The sequence below is a fragment of the Psammomys obesus genome, unplaced genomic scaffold, assembly GCF_907164565.1.
Source record: "Psammomys obesus unplaced genomic scaffold, mPsaObe1.curated_primary_1811, whole genome shotgun sequence".
NCBI lineage: Eukaryota > Metazoa > Chordata > Mammalia > Rodentia > Muridae > Psammomys > Psammomys obesus.
Window position 1 is genome coordinate 598,152 of NW_026590859.1, and position 15,075 is coordinate 613,226.

Genomic DNA, 15,075 nt, shown 5'->3' on the forward strand with positions numbered 1-15,075 from the left:
GTCAACAACACTTCCTTTTACCACATACTCCGGGGAGTCTCTACTTTCTGATGTTCTGATATCCACAGGGAAAGAGAAGTGCTGGTCACCTCTAGCGGTGCCTCTCACTGCTTCTCATCAAAGGTATCCTGGGTCTTGAAAAGACTGGATTCCTAAACCTGCCATCCTGAAGTGGCAGGTGAACCTATTGCTCTATGACAGACATAGCCACTGACTTTCTTGCAAGAGAAGAGTATCTGGGTTCCAGGAACCCCTCAGCCTTTTCTCTGCAGGTAGGACCACAGAACCCGTCTTCTCACTAAAGGCCAGGGTGGATGGTGGAACCTAGCAGCATCACCTAAGGTGGGAGTTCTGGTGGGGAAAACTTGGCAGCCATAGAGGAAGAGCACTCAGAAGGTCAGTTTTATCTGGTCACTGCTGGGGAAGTCTGGCTCATCTGTGTGTTTAGCCCTGGGCCTTGATCACAGTGCCTGAAGTTGAATGCTTTGATCCTGTCTGCATTCCAAGAAGTTGCCCTGTGAGCAGAAAGACTCCCCGAGGACACCTGCTAAGTTCAGCAAGGGGAATTCCTAGGCAAGGGGATGAAGGTCAGGAAGCCCAGTCATCCTTGGACAGTCTTAATTCCCCTGATTTTTAGGATGAACAGTGGTGGCCTGTGCACCAGATGAGGTAGCAGCCATCTAGCTAAGGGAGCTTTTCTAGCTGAACAGAGTACCTGGGTGACCTTGCTGACAAGTACTGACAGAACTCTGGGTGCACTGACACCAGGAATGGAAACGCTCCAGCTAGAAAGAAGAATTTGCTCCCAGGTAGCTTAACAGAGACCTGCCTGCCTGTCCCCTCAGCTCCTCAATCTGGCTGGACTGGATTATAACTAGTCAGACACCAGCCTCACTTGGTTTTTCCTTGTATGTTTAGAGATTCTCCTTCCTGCTCCTCCACTCTGCAGCAGAGGGCTGTAGCCACCATTGTACCAGAGGAGTCCCATCTGACCTTCTTCCTCCAGGGGTACTCTGCTGCTGTTCTGGAGGTGATTCATGCAGTCCCTTCCCTTGGAAGGAGGAAGGCAGCACAGGCTGGGCTGACCTTAGCTACTGTGACACAGCCCTTCCGGCCATAGGAGCAAAGGCTCCTAACTCACCAGCTTTCAGTTTGAAAAGCAGGTTATTTTTAGCTATGTCCTGAAGCTGGTAGCAGGACGTAAATTCCTCAAGTGGAGCTGCAGAACGGAAATAACAGAATCCTCAAGCTCTAATGCTAAATGGGGAATTGCAGGAGGCCACACTACATGTTCTTTTCTAGAAGGTGGGGCCACAAGTGGGCTCCCTGTCACACAAGTGGCTTCAACTGAAGGATGCAGCATGAGAGCAGATTGTCCATCCAAGACAAGCTTTAAAGAAGAAGTTGCCTGTCACCATGCCAGGTGCAGGTGCTTGCAGGACAGAAGTGTTCTCTGAAGTACAATGGCTCTCATGCCTTCCCACCACATACATCCACATACAGGCCTGACTCACGCACACAAGGAGTTTTGAGAGTAGAGGAGACCAGTATCTGAAGATATAGTTAGCCATCTCACTTTTTTTCCTCCATGATATAGTTTCCATTTCTGCTAGAACAAGATAATGAGATAACAGCAGTACCGAGCTCTCTGGCTGTTAGGAAAGCCAGTATGGTACTGCTGCCACACCACTGGTACCTGTCATATTATCATAAAGGCCTCGGATGGGAAATGGTCCTAGAATTCCTGACTTCTCTTGTTGCCTATGTTCTTCCTTTCCATGGATGGACATTATGTGGGGAGCTTTGATTCCTCTGGTACTATGGAAATACTTAGCTGGAAGGTTAGTGGCAGAGGAGAAGATCAGACCAGGCTGATTTTCTCTGTCATATTATAACCTCTGAAGACGATAGGGAGGCTGCTGAAAGCTGGGTTCAGAGCAGAAAAACAGGGCTGATGATTAGAAGACCTGTAGTCACAGAACAGGAAGAAGTTTAGAGAATTCAGGAGTTCTGGTCCAATGTCTGTCACTCACAAACTGCATAGTGGGTATTGACTGATCTACCATTTTCCTGAACCTGTTTCTTGAGCTGTCATAACTAGCCAGTCTGTAAGAGTCCTTATTCCAGATGAAATACCTTGAGGCCCATCTTCAGTTCTTGGAGTCTGGGTTAAATAGTCACTGAGTTCCTTCTGTACTACCTGCTTGGCTAATCAGGAAAGATTTTTGAGCACACCCCTGTAGCAGGCCTTTTTTCTTCTTATCTCTCTAACTGCATGATACTGGCTACTAGCCAGGAAATTCATCCCCAGGCCCAGAGACTACCTACCCCAACAGCTGCTACAGGACACTGGGATCCAAAGGAGACATTACCTCCTCTGGTAAAGGATGGAAAGATTTGCTATCTTGAGGGCCACAGATTTACATGCTAGGTTGGATGGAACCAAGATACTGCTCTAAAGCAGGGCTCAGTGGTCAAAGGTCAGGCAACCCAGGTGAATTAAGGGTAAGGAAGGCAGCTGTCTTTGTGCCTGTGAAAAGCGGCAATGTGGTATGGTTAGTCACTGAGTTGAAGGACTCAGATATTTGGCTTTAAGCAGAGCTTCAGCTGTGTGTATCTGATCAAGGCTCAGGCTACTCTGGGATACATTCTCTCCATTTACCTGAAATGGGCTTAGTCTTGGGACATGTCATGAAGGATTGACATCCCGGCTACAAAGCCCTCAGCAGAGCACCAGCCATGCCATGTGGGCTATAGCCTTTACCACAAACTGAGATTTCCAGCTCCTTGCTTTCCTTTAGCAGCTTCTTTTGCTTGTCCCAGTTCTCAAGAAGGGACATACTGTCCTAGACTTGTGATTCTCCCACAGGGCCTCCCCAACATCTTCCCTATGGAGACTGTGATACTAAGCAGAGTTCACACTTGCTTCTGGAGAAAGCAAGTGCTACTAAATATTTTATTTGCATGTTTGATGACACTATCTCCCTGATTATGATCCAGGCAGCAGGTGCTTGTGACAGCCACCTAAGGCATCTAATACTTTCCTGACCAGCTGGCATAAAGTCGGTGGCAATCCAGGAAGGAAGTGAAAGTGAGGTGTTTCCAGCTCAGCTCAATGCACAATTCCCTCCTCCCACCACTGTTGCCCTTCCCAGGAGGTCTACGTGCATGTGTCTCCATGGTATCACTGGCCTCCCTTACCTCAGAGGAGGTGGTAGCAGGAGTAGAGTTGCATAGAACTTTGCAATGGAGTCAAAGGCTTGCTAGATCTCATGCAACAGTACCCATGGATAGTACCACCATACCCACTCTCTCCATCACTGTTGTCCTTGTCACCACTGTGGTCTTCAGCCTTACGATGGTACTGATAGGCCGTAATTGTTCCCACTCTCTCCATCACTGTCTCGATCACTGTCACCTCCATTACCATTGCAATACTGATAGCGTGTCACTATCCACATACCCTCTCCATCGCAGTCACTGTTCCCTCTAGTCACAGTGCTGATAGAGTTCACCATCCCCACCATCCTGTCATCATTGTCACTTCCAGAACCATGCAATGTTTTAGGTCACCACAGCCGTAGTGATGCCTTATATTGACCAAAGCTCTACTGAATGGTATCCACAGCAGGACCCTGAAGAGCAGAGGGGAAAGAGAGTACAGAACTCAGCAGCTCAGGGACTCCCTGATCCCCCTTCTTTTTCCATGGCAGAAGATAATCTGTCCCCTTTCCAGGTCTTTTTTTTTAGTCGGATTTTGAGAGCTTTGCTTCAGGGTGGATGTTAAAGGCCATTTTAAGGTTACTCTAATCTGCCACTTAACTCTGTTTTCAGATGGCAAAAACCAAACTCTACAGAAAAAATTTACTTGTCCAGAGGGTTGCAAAATCTTTGTCAGGAACAGGCTATCCTGTAACACAAAGTTAGCATTTCTTCCCTCAGTGTAGGAGGTGGATCCTGGGAACTGGTTATATTCTACCTGGAGGCTGTGCTGGCTAGAGGACAGAATGTAGTTTCAAATGCTGGATTTAGCACATGGCCAGAGGGAATGTGGTACTAGACGTGGACCAAGAGCTGGTGCTGGGGAAAGATTCCAAAAAGCCTCTGATGCAAGGGGAGAGAGTCTAAAAGATATGATCAGAACGGCCTCTGTCTAGTCTTGAGCAGTAGCCTCCTCTGACCAGCTCTAGGCTTGGTCATGCTCAGGAACGGTATGTAGTTTTGGTTTTAGGAGCTCTGATGCCCTCAGTGCCCCAGCTCTTCAGGTTATAGATACTTTCACAGCTCGGTCATATTTACTCTCCGTACAGAAAGCTCCTTCTAGAAGAGTTAGACTGCTGAAGAGATTGAAAATGCCTTTTTGTTTGTTTATTTGTTGGGACGATGTCTTCTACATAGTCCTGGCCGTTCTGTAAGTCACTACAGAGACCAGGTGAGATCCACTCGCCTCTGCATCAAAGGGGTGTGCTACCACACCGGGCTGAGTAGAATGCAGAAGAGGCTGTGGAGGCTTTTAAAGTACAGTGTCACAGAGGTATGGCAAGGTATAGGCAGAGGCAGGGTTTTGGACCTCTGATGTCAGAAGGTGTCGTTGGACTTCAGGTTTCAGTGAACTAAAGCCAGGATGAAATATCTAAACCAGAGATTTGATGCAGATCCTACCCAATTTTCTCTTGCCTGGTGGGGTTAGTGCAATGGAAGGATAGAAGAATGGCCTTTTTTACAGTGGGCCAAGGTCACATTCACCAACCTCAGAGCTAGTCCAGGCATGTTGGTAGGTAGCAAAAAGTGAGCAAGAGGGTGACTGCAATGTCCCTGGGGACACTAATGACCAAAAGGCCACAATTAAAGCAGAAGAACTTATCTGGTATTTAAATAATTATTAGATTGAAGGAATAATCATGGGTTTGAGCTGGTTTTTCCCCTACTGTCACCCTGATGGAGCTTATAATATTATTATTCAAATGGCCAATGATTCTCATTGAGAAGAGACCACTGGAGAAAGGGAGAATGGGGGAGGGGCAGGGAATGTAAAGGGGTGGGGAGAAAGCTCAATGAATCTCCTAGTGACAGGACTGCAGGAGGTACGATTAGTCATTTTCTTATTTCAGCTGTCACTCATACTGAGACACCAAGATTGTTATTAGCGTATTTTATGCAGGAGACTTAAAGGCAGAGGGGGAGGGAGGAGGGAAGAGGCAGAATTTCCTATAGAAAATAACAGGACCAAAGGAACAATTTAGATGTCACTGCTGTACCAGCTGCATGTGCTTCATTGCTGGAATGTCATTTTCCTCAGAGGCTCCAGTGTTATTCCAAGCTAAGTGCTTAGCCCTGGCTGAGAGGAAGGGAGGAGAGGGGAGGAGGGGATAGTAGAGAAAGGAGGGGGAAATAGGGAAGGGGAGAGGAGGGGAAGAGAGGGGAGGGGAGGACAAAAGAGAGGAGGAGAAGAGATAGGAGGGGGAGGGGAGAGGCGAGAAGATGGGTATATGATTTTTTCATATACCCTAAGAAGGTAGCCTGAGTGATACCGTAGCCCCTCCTGCATACTTCTAGACAACCTGGGTTAACTGTAATTACTCAGCCTTTTTCTATAGGAAGGTGGCACTTCAGCTTTGTTTTCAAAGATGGACTGGGTTAAACTAGAACTAATCTTCATAGCCAAAATACCAGAGGCAAGGCAGGGAGTAACAATGCGCTGCCTGTCCAGCATAGTGTCCTGCTCTGTTCTTTCCATCAAGTTGTGCTTCCTTGACATTGGAAAGAGGCTGAACAACAAGGTACTGTCATGGAACCTCAGTTCAAGCCATAAGGATGGAATAACAGGTTGTGGCCCCACTGTGCCTTTTCATCCAATATTTCCACTTTGAAGTCCTAACCTCAAAAAACTTCTAAACATACTTGAATAAAGAGCATCTTCTTCATTAACCAGGTCAACAGAAGGATATGAAGATGGACTCCAATCAATACAACCACTATATCCACTAAACAGGGAATGTAGGAGGCTAGAGAAGTGGCTCAGCAGTTAAGAGCACTGACTACTCTTCCAGAGGACCAGGATTCAATTCTCAGTACCCACATGGCAGCTCACAACTGTCTGCAACTCCAGTTCTAGGGGTTCTCACACCTTCACTCAGATATACATGCAGGCAAAACCCTAGGGGTTCTCACACCTTCACTCAGATATACATGCAGGCAAAACACCAACGCACATAAAAAATAAATGAATCATAAAAGGGGGGAGAGGAACACAGAGGCATGTATGGAAAGACAAAAGAGATATGTAAGAAGAAATTATCTCTGTACTGATGACAGAGGCCTGCAACAGTCTTCCCTCATAGTTCTTGAGAGCAACACCTCTGAAAGCTAGATTCCACCGCCTTCAGAATACCCCAAAACATGTCTATCATTGCTTCTACCAGCCTGGCAATCTTTGCTACAGCAGATAGAGCTGACGGATATCAGGGAAGAATCATGGATTTGAACTTCTTGGCCTAGGAATTCTCTTCATTTTTAAGGGGTGTGTGTGTGTGTGTGTGTGTGTGTGTATCTATGCATGTGAGTGTGTGTGACTCATGTTTACCATTAGGAGCAGTAAATGCAGTGTGGAACAGGTGTTCTGGAGATCTAAGGGCAGCAAACTATGCCCTACCCTAAGTAGTGCACAAAAGACTGGCTGTTCTGTAGCAGACTTTGGGATGAATCCCAGGATTTGCTAATCTGTGCTCTTTTGTTGGAGTAGATTTTCCTCCCTGGAACTCTCCTACTCCCATACTTCACTCCTGCTTAAGCAGTGCTATTGTTATTTGTCAGTCCCTAGAACATGATGGGACACAGAGACTCCTGGGATATGATTGCTGTTAATCCCCCTCCAGTTCCTTCTCACTGTCGATCCTGTCCCAGGACCACTAGCCATCACACCACGAAGGGTTTTCTGTTGCTTTCTTTCCCAGGTCTCTCTGAGGGTTCTGACTGAGCCCTGGAAACCACACCAGCTCTCCTGGGGCCTTAGCAAAACATCCACTGTTTGTCCTTTCCTCACATAGGCTATAAAAGTTTGGAGTTGTCTCTCTGACTTATGAAGGGTCCCAAGATGTGCACTCATTTGAAGGGCTGGTGTGGGATTGGGAAGTGGGGTTCTGTTCCTTTCTGGGGTGCTGGCAGGGATAGCTTTGCAAAGTCAAAACAAGATTCATTACCCTGGGCCAGGAGCAGGCAGATACACTGCCTGACCTTACAGACCTGCCCCATATGTCATAAGCCTGTCAGAAATCTCCCAGAATTCCCTTTATTATCTAAAGGTCGCCACCAGGGCAGAGCTGAGAGAGCTACACGGTATTAACTAAACTACAAGAGCAATCAATTTCAAGCAGCTGCCTTCCCTGCCACCCAACCTGGCCCCCCTTCATGGGGCTCTGTACTCTTCAACCCCCTTTGGGGAAAGGACAGGGAGAAGCCTGCCTTGATATGGCTATCTCTTGTCTGGCTGGAAAGAATCAGGGTGCATTAGCAGGTTCTGAGAGTATAGAAGCTGTTCTTGGGGTACACCCATCCTCTGGACTAAGGAGGACCAGAAAAGGTGGGCTACTGTTCCCTTTATCCTAAGTAGGCCCCTGTTGATGCCATCTTAGCAGTGAGGTGCTGCTCTAGTAAGCATTACTAGTTTAAAGCACAGGAAGAGGAATTTCCTAACTCTTTCCAGAGGGTATAAAGTATAAGCATGGAACTATGTTCTTGCTAGGTCAAATTTATGTTAGGAGACATCAAGCCCTAAGGGCCATGAGTAGGATGATCATGGAAATAAAATCAATAGAATAGCAGCCACTGCTGGTATTCTATTAGTCACCAGCTATGTTTCCTGCACTACTGGGAGTCTTTGTGTCTTAAGGTTCATGGGTTCTCCAAAATTAGCAGTTGAGGAAGCCAAGTTGAGTGAGCTTGAGCACCTTGGGTGGTACTGTCAGCTAAAAGACAGAGCTTTATATAGCCATTGTGTTTATCCCAGTATTCCAAATGGACTGCATTTCTAAAATTTACTTTTCAGTCAAACCCTCTTATTACAAATCTGGGAAAACTCACTGCAGCATTAACTAAAACCTGGTGAGTATTTCATCTGAGACTATATGGTCCCCTTTAAACTTATCCTAAGTGGTCTTTGTTGTAGTAAGGTGGCAGGGTTAGAGTGGGGCTAACCCCAACTATAGGTAGAGTCTGGAGTGGTCTCTAGTGAAAGGCCTGAGGGCAGGCAGCCACCTTTCAGAGCAACCACATATGCTCTAGTGGGGAATGAGAGAATGTTTTCTTCTCAGCCCTCTTCACTGTATAGTAAAAACCTGAATCTCTTGCCGGAATGAAATGGAACATGAAAACAAGGTTAAAAATCTACCACTTCAGTGATGAAACAAATTGCAGTTATTCTACATAATACTACATTATGCTGCCATTAAACATAATGTTTTCAGAGAATGAATGACATAATTTCAGTCCACACCAGCAGGAGAGGAGAGAAACAAAAGGTCAGGAAAGAAGAAATCCAGGGTACCAGGCTATCACTCCAGTCTCCACTGACTAGAAGACTCATAGACATGACTCTGAAGTTTGCCACAGCTTTTATTGTAAGCTGATAATCTTATTACCTGCCGCCCCCCCCCCCCAGAAGACCATGTAAGACACTTTCTGCTTCTCACAGACCATTCTTTCTGTTATTTGTGGCCTTGGGCCTGATAAGTTCCAGGGAAAAGGAGTTTGTCCCATCTCAAATGTCTCTGCCTTATGTTAGGAACAGTAGCCATCATCAATGCTGCTTTAGGGTATCCACATCCAGAATATAGGGCTCCCCAAAGTCCAGAAGGGTAGCCTCATCTCCTGGGAGCACAGCACTACTTTCCTGAAAATAATATTTGTAGAATAGTCATATAATTATCACTCAGGCCTTCATCTGCATCAGACTCTATTGAAAGACACCTGCACTAAGACCCAGGCTCACACATCCTTTAAGGGGTCCCGTCTCTCAAAGCCCATAGTCCACACTACCAGATACATGGGCAAAGTGAGGGACTCACTGTGGAAACATCTGCCACAGCTTCCTATTGTTGCCATAAGGCTCCAACTCCTGAATGCCCAGGATCTTGCCCCTCCTGCTGGCTGCTCTTACCTTCCTACCCCCTTCCAGCCACTACTGCCTATCTCTCTAAGAGTGATTTTACTCCCAACAGAGTGCCTACAATCCTTGGCTCATCACCTCTCCAAACCCTGCCAACATTTCACTCATATAAAGTCAGTTGGAAATGCTGGATTTAGCACCTACTTACTGTGCTCACCAAAGCACAGCACTGACTCTATTGTGACAACACTTTGCCTTCCCACTGAGGAGACATTCTTTGAAGGCAGGACTTACACCTGGCACTTGCTGGACTGTTGTGAAAGGTGGGCAAGCACAGTGTCCTTCACTCAGAAATTCACTCAGTCTGACCCTGAGCAGCACAGAGAAGGAAATGAGCACTTGCTCAGTTTTTTCTCAGCTGACACTATCACTAATAGTCTTCCTGAAAAAATGGTTTTATCTAACTATCATGCCTAGTTCAGAACTTATGGATGAGGGTCACTAGGTAGGTACAGAAAGCAGACAGAAAGAGAAAGAAAGGACAATACCAGATTGCACAGAAAGTTTTGGCAGAAGAACTCCAGAGCCACAGACCATAGAATAATACGAGAAGCATAGAGTAATAAAAATATGGCAATTTGGCCACACAAAATGATCAAGAACAGAATGGGCAAGAGAAGGTCCCCTAGGAAGGTTCAGAGCAGACTATGTCTGTAAAGAGGTTGCAGCAATTCACTATGGTAGTTGGGTAGTTGCTGGGAGTAACTGCTACAGAGAAAACACATGGTCTTTGGAGACAGACCTGCGCTCAAATCTTACACTCTCTAGCTGGGTTACCTTCCACATGTTATTGAACCTTTGGAGGAACCTTACTTTTCTCTCTAAAAAAGATATCTCACCGAGTTGTGAAAATCCGAAGTCACAAGGATATCAATTGTTTTGTGAACTCTACAGTTCTGAATAAATACCAGTTACTATTGTTTCTGTCTTTGAAGAAACATTATTCATCATCCCATTGGCATCTGTGGCTACTCAAAGATCAAGCTGCTGTGTTACAGATTAGGTGAGGTTACCACGCAGCACCTTCATTTGGAGACCTATCCCTCTTGGACTGAACCAGTGTTGCAGGCCCTACCCCCTCTGCTCCCACTGACCTCAGGTCTCTAACCACCTTGCCTGGCAGTCTCCTGGTTGCATCATGTTTGGCTCACCCTCTCACATCCACATGGTCTTTGAATGAGTCAAGATGGAAAGGAAGGGTAAATATCAGTATCACAAGAAAGAGGCAGAGGAGGTGCTGTGATGACAGCCCAGCAGGCAGAAGCTCACATTCCCTGACCTCTTCCACATAGGGATTGCTCATTACATAAAATAAATTTCTCTTTCATCCTATCCCCCTAGCTTCTCCTCTTCCTACTGTTTTTTTTTTTTTTTTTTTTTTTACCAAGAACCAGGTCTAGAACAGAAGTCAACTCTTTCTCAAGGAAGCTGATTAAGCAGTTTGTTCCTTCCTACCCTGAGTTCCCATTATCTCTTCCTTTGAAATTCTGGCTCTTGCAGAACAGATACTGTCAAGCATTAGTGCGTCTTAGGTAGCAGACAAGTTCCCATTCACATACCAAGCAGAGGAGGTAACATGAAACTAGGTAAAAGTGGCTAGTAAAAATGGAGGAATGGATGGGATTCCTAGCAGAAATTTGTCTGATTTAGAATCTCATCTGTGCCAAAATACATAGGTACCCAAATCCTTCACTGGTGAGGGAACACACCTTGGAGACCTCTGAGGCAGTCTCATCCCTAGACAAACATACCAAAGTCCAGGACCACAGGGGAACCTGGGGTTGTGAGGGATGAAAAGAACTCCCCAGTGAGGACAAGAGGAATCTGGCCCAGGATGATGAATGGAGTGTGAGAGAGAAGCCTAGGAAAGGGTAAACAGCCAGGAGGTAACTGGAGGGATGGGGAGCCAGGGGTGAAGAAAAAGAATGTAGAGGTCAAAGAGCAAAGAAAATACCCTGCAGTGACAGGCTCAAGACCCAGTATATTACTCCCAAGCAATGCATGTGCATGGATGTCTTCCCTCCCTGTGTGTGTGAGTGTAAGCCAGCCCTCTCCTAGACACCTTCCAGAAAACCTTTCTTATGTGTTGTTCCAAGGTTCCAAAGGACTCCACGTTGCAAAGTGATTGTTGTTCCTTAAAACACATCTGTTCATTCTTATGCCCTTCATGCAGGTCTGTGAGGGCTAACGGCCTTAGCATCACTGCCTTAGGGGTAATAAGATTTGGGGATGGTCCAGGTTGACTATTTTGGTTAAGGTTCTAGGACTGCAAGGAGGACACAGACTCTGGGTTTTGAGAGTTACATATATCATCCTGCTTATTCAATACCTGGAGTTCCAAGAAAGTGCAACTAACTGGCATCTCCTAGAAGAGATTACCTTCTCCAGGAATCACCCTACAGTTCTAGGTGGGGAACATAGTGTCAGAGCATACCTTGCTACCATTCTTTGGGAATGAAAGTTGAGTTTAAAAGCTGTCACTGAGTTGAATTCTTAGGAACCTATGAGAGCTGCTGACCAGGACCTTGGCTCCACCCAAGGTCTAGCTGATGGGAAGGAAGGCTGGGATTTCTGGGGCCTACAGATAACCCCAGGATCTGCATGGGCTTTGGTGGCTGGAGAGAATCCAGAAGCTCTAATGCATGCATTCTGAAACTAGTCTGCCAAATTCCCCTTCCTCAGCCTGACCTTCCCGTGGGCAGGAAACCTGCTGCCAACTCCTTTCTGAAGACCACCCTGTCACTGCAGCCTGGGTAAACTGCAACAGCTCCTGCCTACTGCCCTGGGGCTTCTCTCCCCACTCAAGTCTCTTAACTCTCAGCCCCACCTCCTGCTCTTCAACCCTCAGACATGGCAGATCACTGATTAATTCAGGGCTGTTTAATAACTCTTCTATTTCAATGAAACAAGCTGTCTTGTTTTCTTTATTTTTAACACTGACTTTTCTTTTTTCACTAAGCATCTTACTGTCATTTAAATTTCTCTGTCTCCAACCAAGCTGATAATAGACTGGAGAGAGCAGCTGCTTCAGTCCTGTTTATGACAATGATGTGAAGTTAGAGCTGTGTTAGCAGAGAACTGACCAAACCTCAGTTCAGCAGCTCTGCCCCTGCATGTAGAGAGTGCTAATTTTAACAAGATTAGTAGAACTCTGGCTCCAAGGGAACCAGGGCTAATCCCAGCCCAGCCTTCCTAGCACCCTTCTCTGAGGCCAGCTATGGGTGTGAAAAACAATTCTACTTACTTGGGAATGATGGTCAGTAACTGTGGGTCATTTGTTTGGACCTGAAACTGGCCTGTTCTTCTCTATAGCCTTTCCTCCAGTGAGTTTACTGAGCAGCAGAGCAGGAGACTCCTGCTTGCAGGGCCAGAAATGGGTAAATAATTCAGCAATCAGCTAGTTTGTCTTTCTGTCCTACCTTCAAACACTCAGAAACATTTTTCAAATATCTTATACGTGACACCTGTTTATATTTTTATCTATAAAAAACAACTCATTGTTTGAGACATGGTCATCTTTGAACTGTTGCTTGGCTTCTCCAAATGATACAGATCATGTCTTCTATGGATGGCCCCTTCCTGGGTTGGGTGGTTCTATATTGTAAGCACACTCATGTTCTCTCCTGCCACACTGTCAGCTCTGCAAGGGCAAGAGAGGTGATTTGACTTGTTTCCATCCTGTTTGGCCTATGGCACATATTTTATAAACATTTGTTCCATCAAACAACTTGCAAGCAAAGTACATTTCCCCTACCTGGATAGACCCTTACTGAAGTTTTCATTTCTCTCTGGATCAATGTTTTAGCCCTTCCAATGCACAAGCTAGCAGTCAGGGCCCCCGCTTTCCTTAGCCCCGTAGCCCCAAGGCTTCACATCATAGCTACGGGCACTGTGGCAACAATGTAGGGGATGTGCGGCAGACGTCAGAGGCCTGAACCAGTCCTCTGGGTTACAGTCTGTTCATCCATCACTATCCCTCAAGGCAAGGCACAACTGCCTGGGAAAACCCACAGGTGCAAAGGCAGAACCTTGGTGGCCTGACATTCCTGGCCTCTTGCTCTTCTGCAGGCAGAGTCCTGAGAGCCAGAGCTCTTGGTCTGCCACTCCCAGCCAGCAGTCTGCAGGCAGCTGCTGGGGTCATTGTCTCAGCCTCTTCAAGTTGTAAATGCTGAGTCTATAGAGACGAAACACAAACAGTGCCCACAGTGCCTCTCAGGAGGAAAGGCCGCCTGGCCTTGCCAGAGCCATTGACTGTGCAAATAGCAAGACTGGCGATGGATGGAGGAAAGCTGGTTGGAGCTATTGAAAAGAGGGGGAGCCTTTCTCCCCACACTGCTCAGTGCCAGTAGGAGCTGTAGATATGTGCTAAAGGCCGGCAGATGGGCAGAAAAGAGTCATGGTGAGTTCTCCTGAGGATACTGCCTCATCAAGAGCTTTGTGTGTCCAGCCAAACCCAGGAATGGAAAGATGAAGGTGCCACTGGGTACAGGATGGGAACAAGTGAGACTGGGGAGAGAAGCAGTCAAGTAGGCAGGTCTAGTGGGCAGGGAGAAGTGGAGTACAGTGAGTGATGACTTGCTGTGTAATACAGGGCAAGCTACTGCTTGCTTTGGGATTGGGTTTCATAGATATTTTAAGATACTCAGAAACACTTCCCAAGTGTTCTGCACATCACATCTGTTTATTATATAATTCATTAAAAATATTTAGTAAAGAGAATTGAGGCATCGTGCCATTCCTGTTCGCATTTCCTGGAGCAGGCTTTTGAATCATACTGTTAAACATGTAAGAACATCTTCTCAGTGCCACTTTCCCATGTTGTAAACTCCAACAAGGAATGAGGCCCTTGCCCAGGTAGGCCATAGGACAGCATTACAGTTCTAAGAGAGGACAGCTGATGCTTTGCCCCAGGTGTGTTGCATGGCATAACCAATTATGAGCAAAGGCCATGGCTTGGACCCAAGCCTTTGGGCCCTCCTGGACCTGCCAACACTCTTCTTACTGTGTTCGTCCTGTGTGCACCCTTTCAGCGTGTGACTGTATCTCCTAACAGCAGCCAGGTATCTGGGGCCAGGCACCTGCCCTTCCTCTCGTGGAGGTTGACTCTCAGAACAACTGAACTGGTGAACTCTAAGACACTGTCCTTCTCTACTCTTAAACTCAAACACAGTGAAGTCGGAATTCAAATCTCAACTCTCATATTTAAATGCCAACCATAAACAATGCCTGTGACCTCACTGCCAGGGCTGATGGGAACGAATTAAATCATGATGGCTACAACAGGTTTTTATATGAAGAGTTTTATTAGGTGGATATGAAGAGAGGGAGAGAAGGGAGAGCAGGACATAATGGGGGAAAAGAGAGAGAAATAGAGAGGGGAAAGACATCGAGGGGAAGAGAGAGAAGCGGAAAGAGAGAGGGGGTACCCTGATAGAGAAAGGGGAGAAGGCCAAGAGGCCAGGAGCAAGAGGGACCAAGAGAGAAAGGACCAAGAGAGACCAAGAGAGGGACCACATGGCTGGCTGGTCCCTTTAGGGGCAAGGTAACCACACCTTCCAGGTATGGCCACCTGGCTGGAGACACATGATGACATCATAAGTTTATAGGCAACCCAGAAGCAGGTTTGGTTCCAAAATCCTAACAAGGGCTACCATACACAATGCCCATGACCTCACTGGCAGGGCTACCACAGACAATGACCATGACCTCACTGGCAGGGCTACCATGGGTTTTCCTCTTTCCAGACTCAATTGAGTATCTGGCTCTTTACACTCTAAGCACACACATTTTAAGTAAGATCTTGCCTTTTCAGAAAATTCCAAATAAAGAGAATATGGGGGAATGAGTAAATTGAGAATATCTTGGTTTTATTCTGCTCTAGATTTGAGAATAACTTTTTCAGTTAGCAGCAG

General features: G+C 46.4%; 1 protein-coding gene across 2 annotated transcripts in view; it reads right to left on the reverse strand.

Annotated features, from left to right (window-relative positions):
• Positions 1-15,075, reverse strand: part of Plxna2 (plexin A2) — a 205,636-nt gene that overhangs the window by 182,817 nt on the left and 7,744 nt on the right. The window lies entirely within an intron of this gene.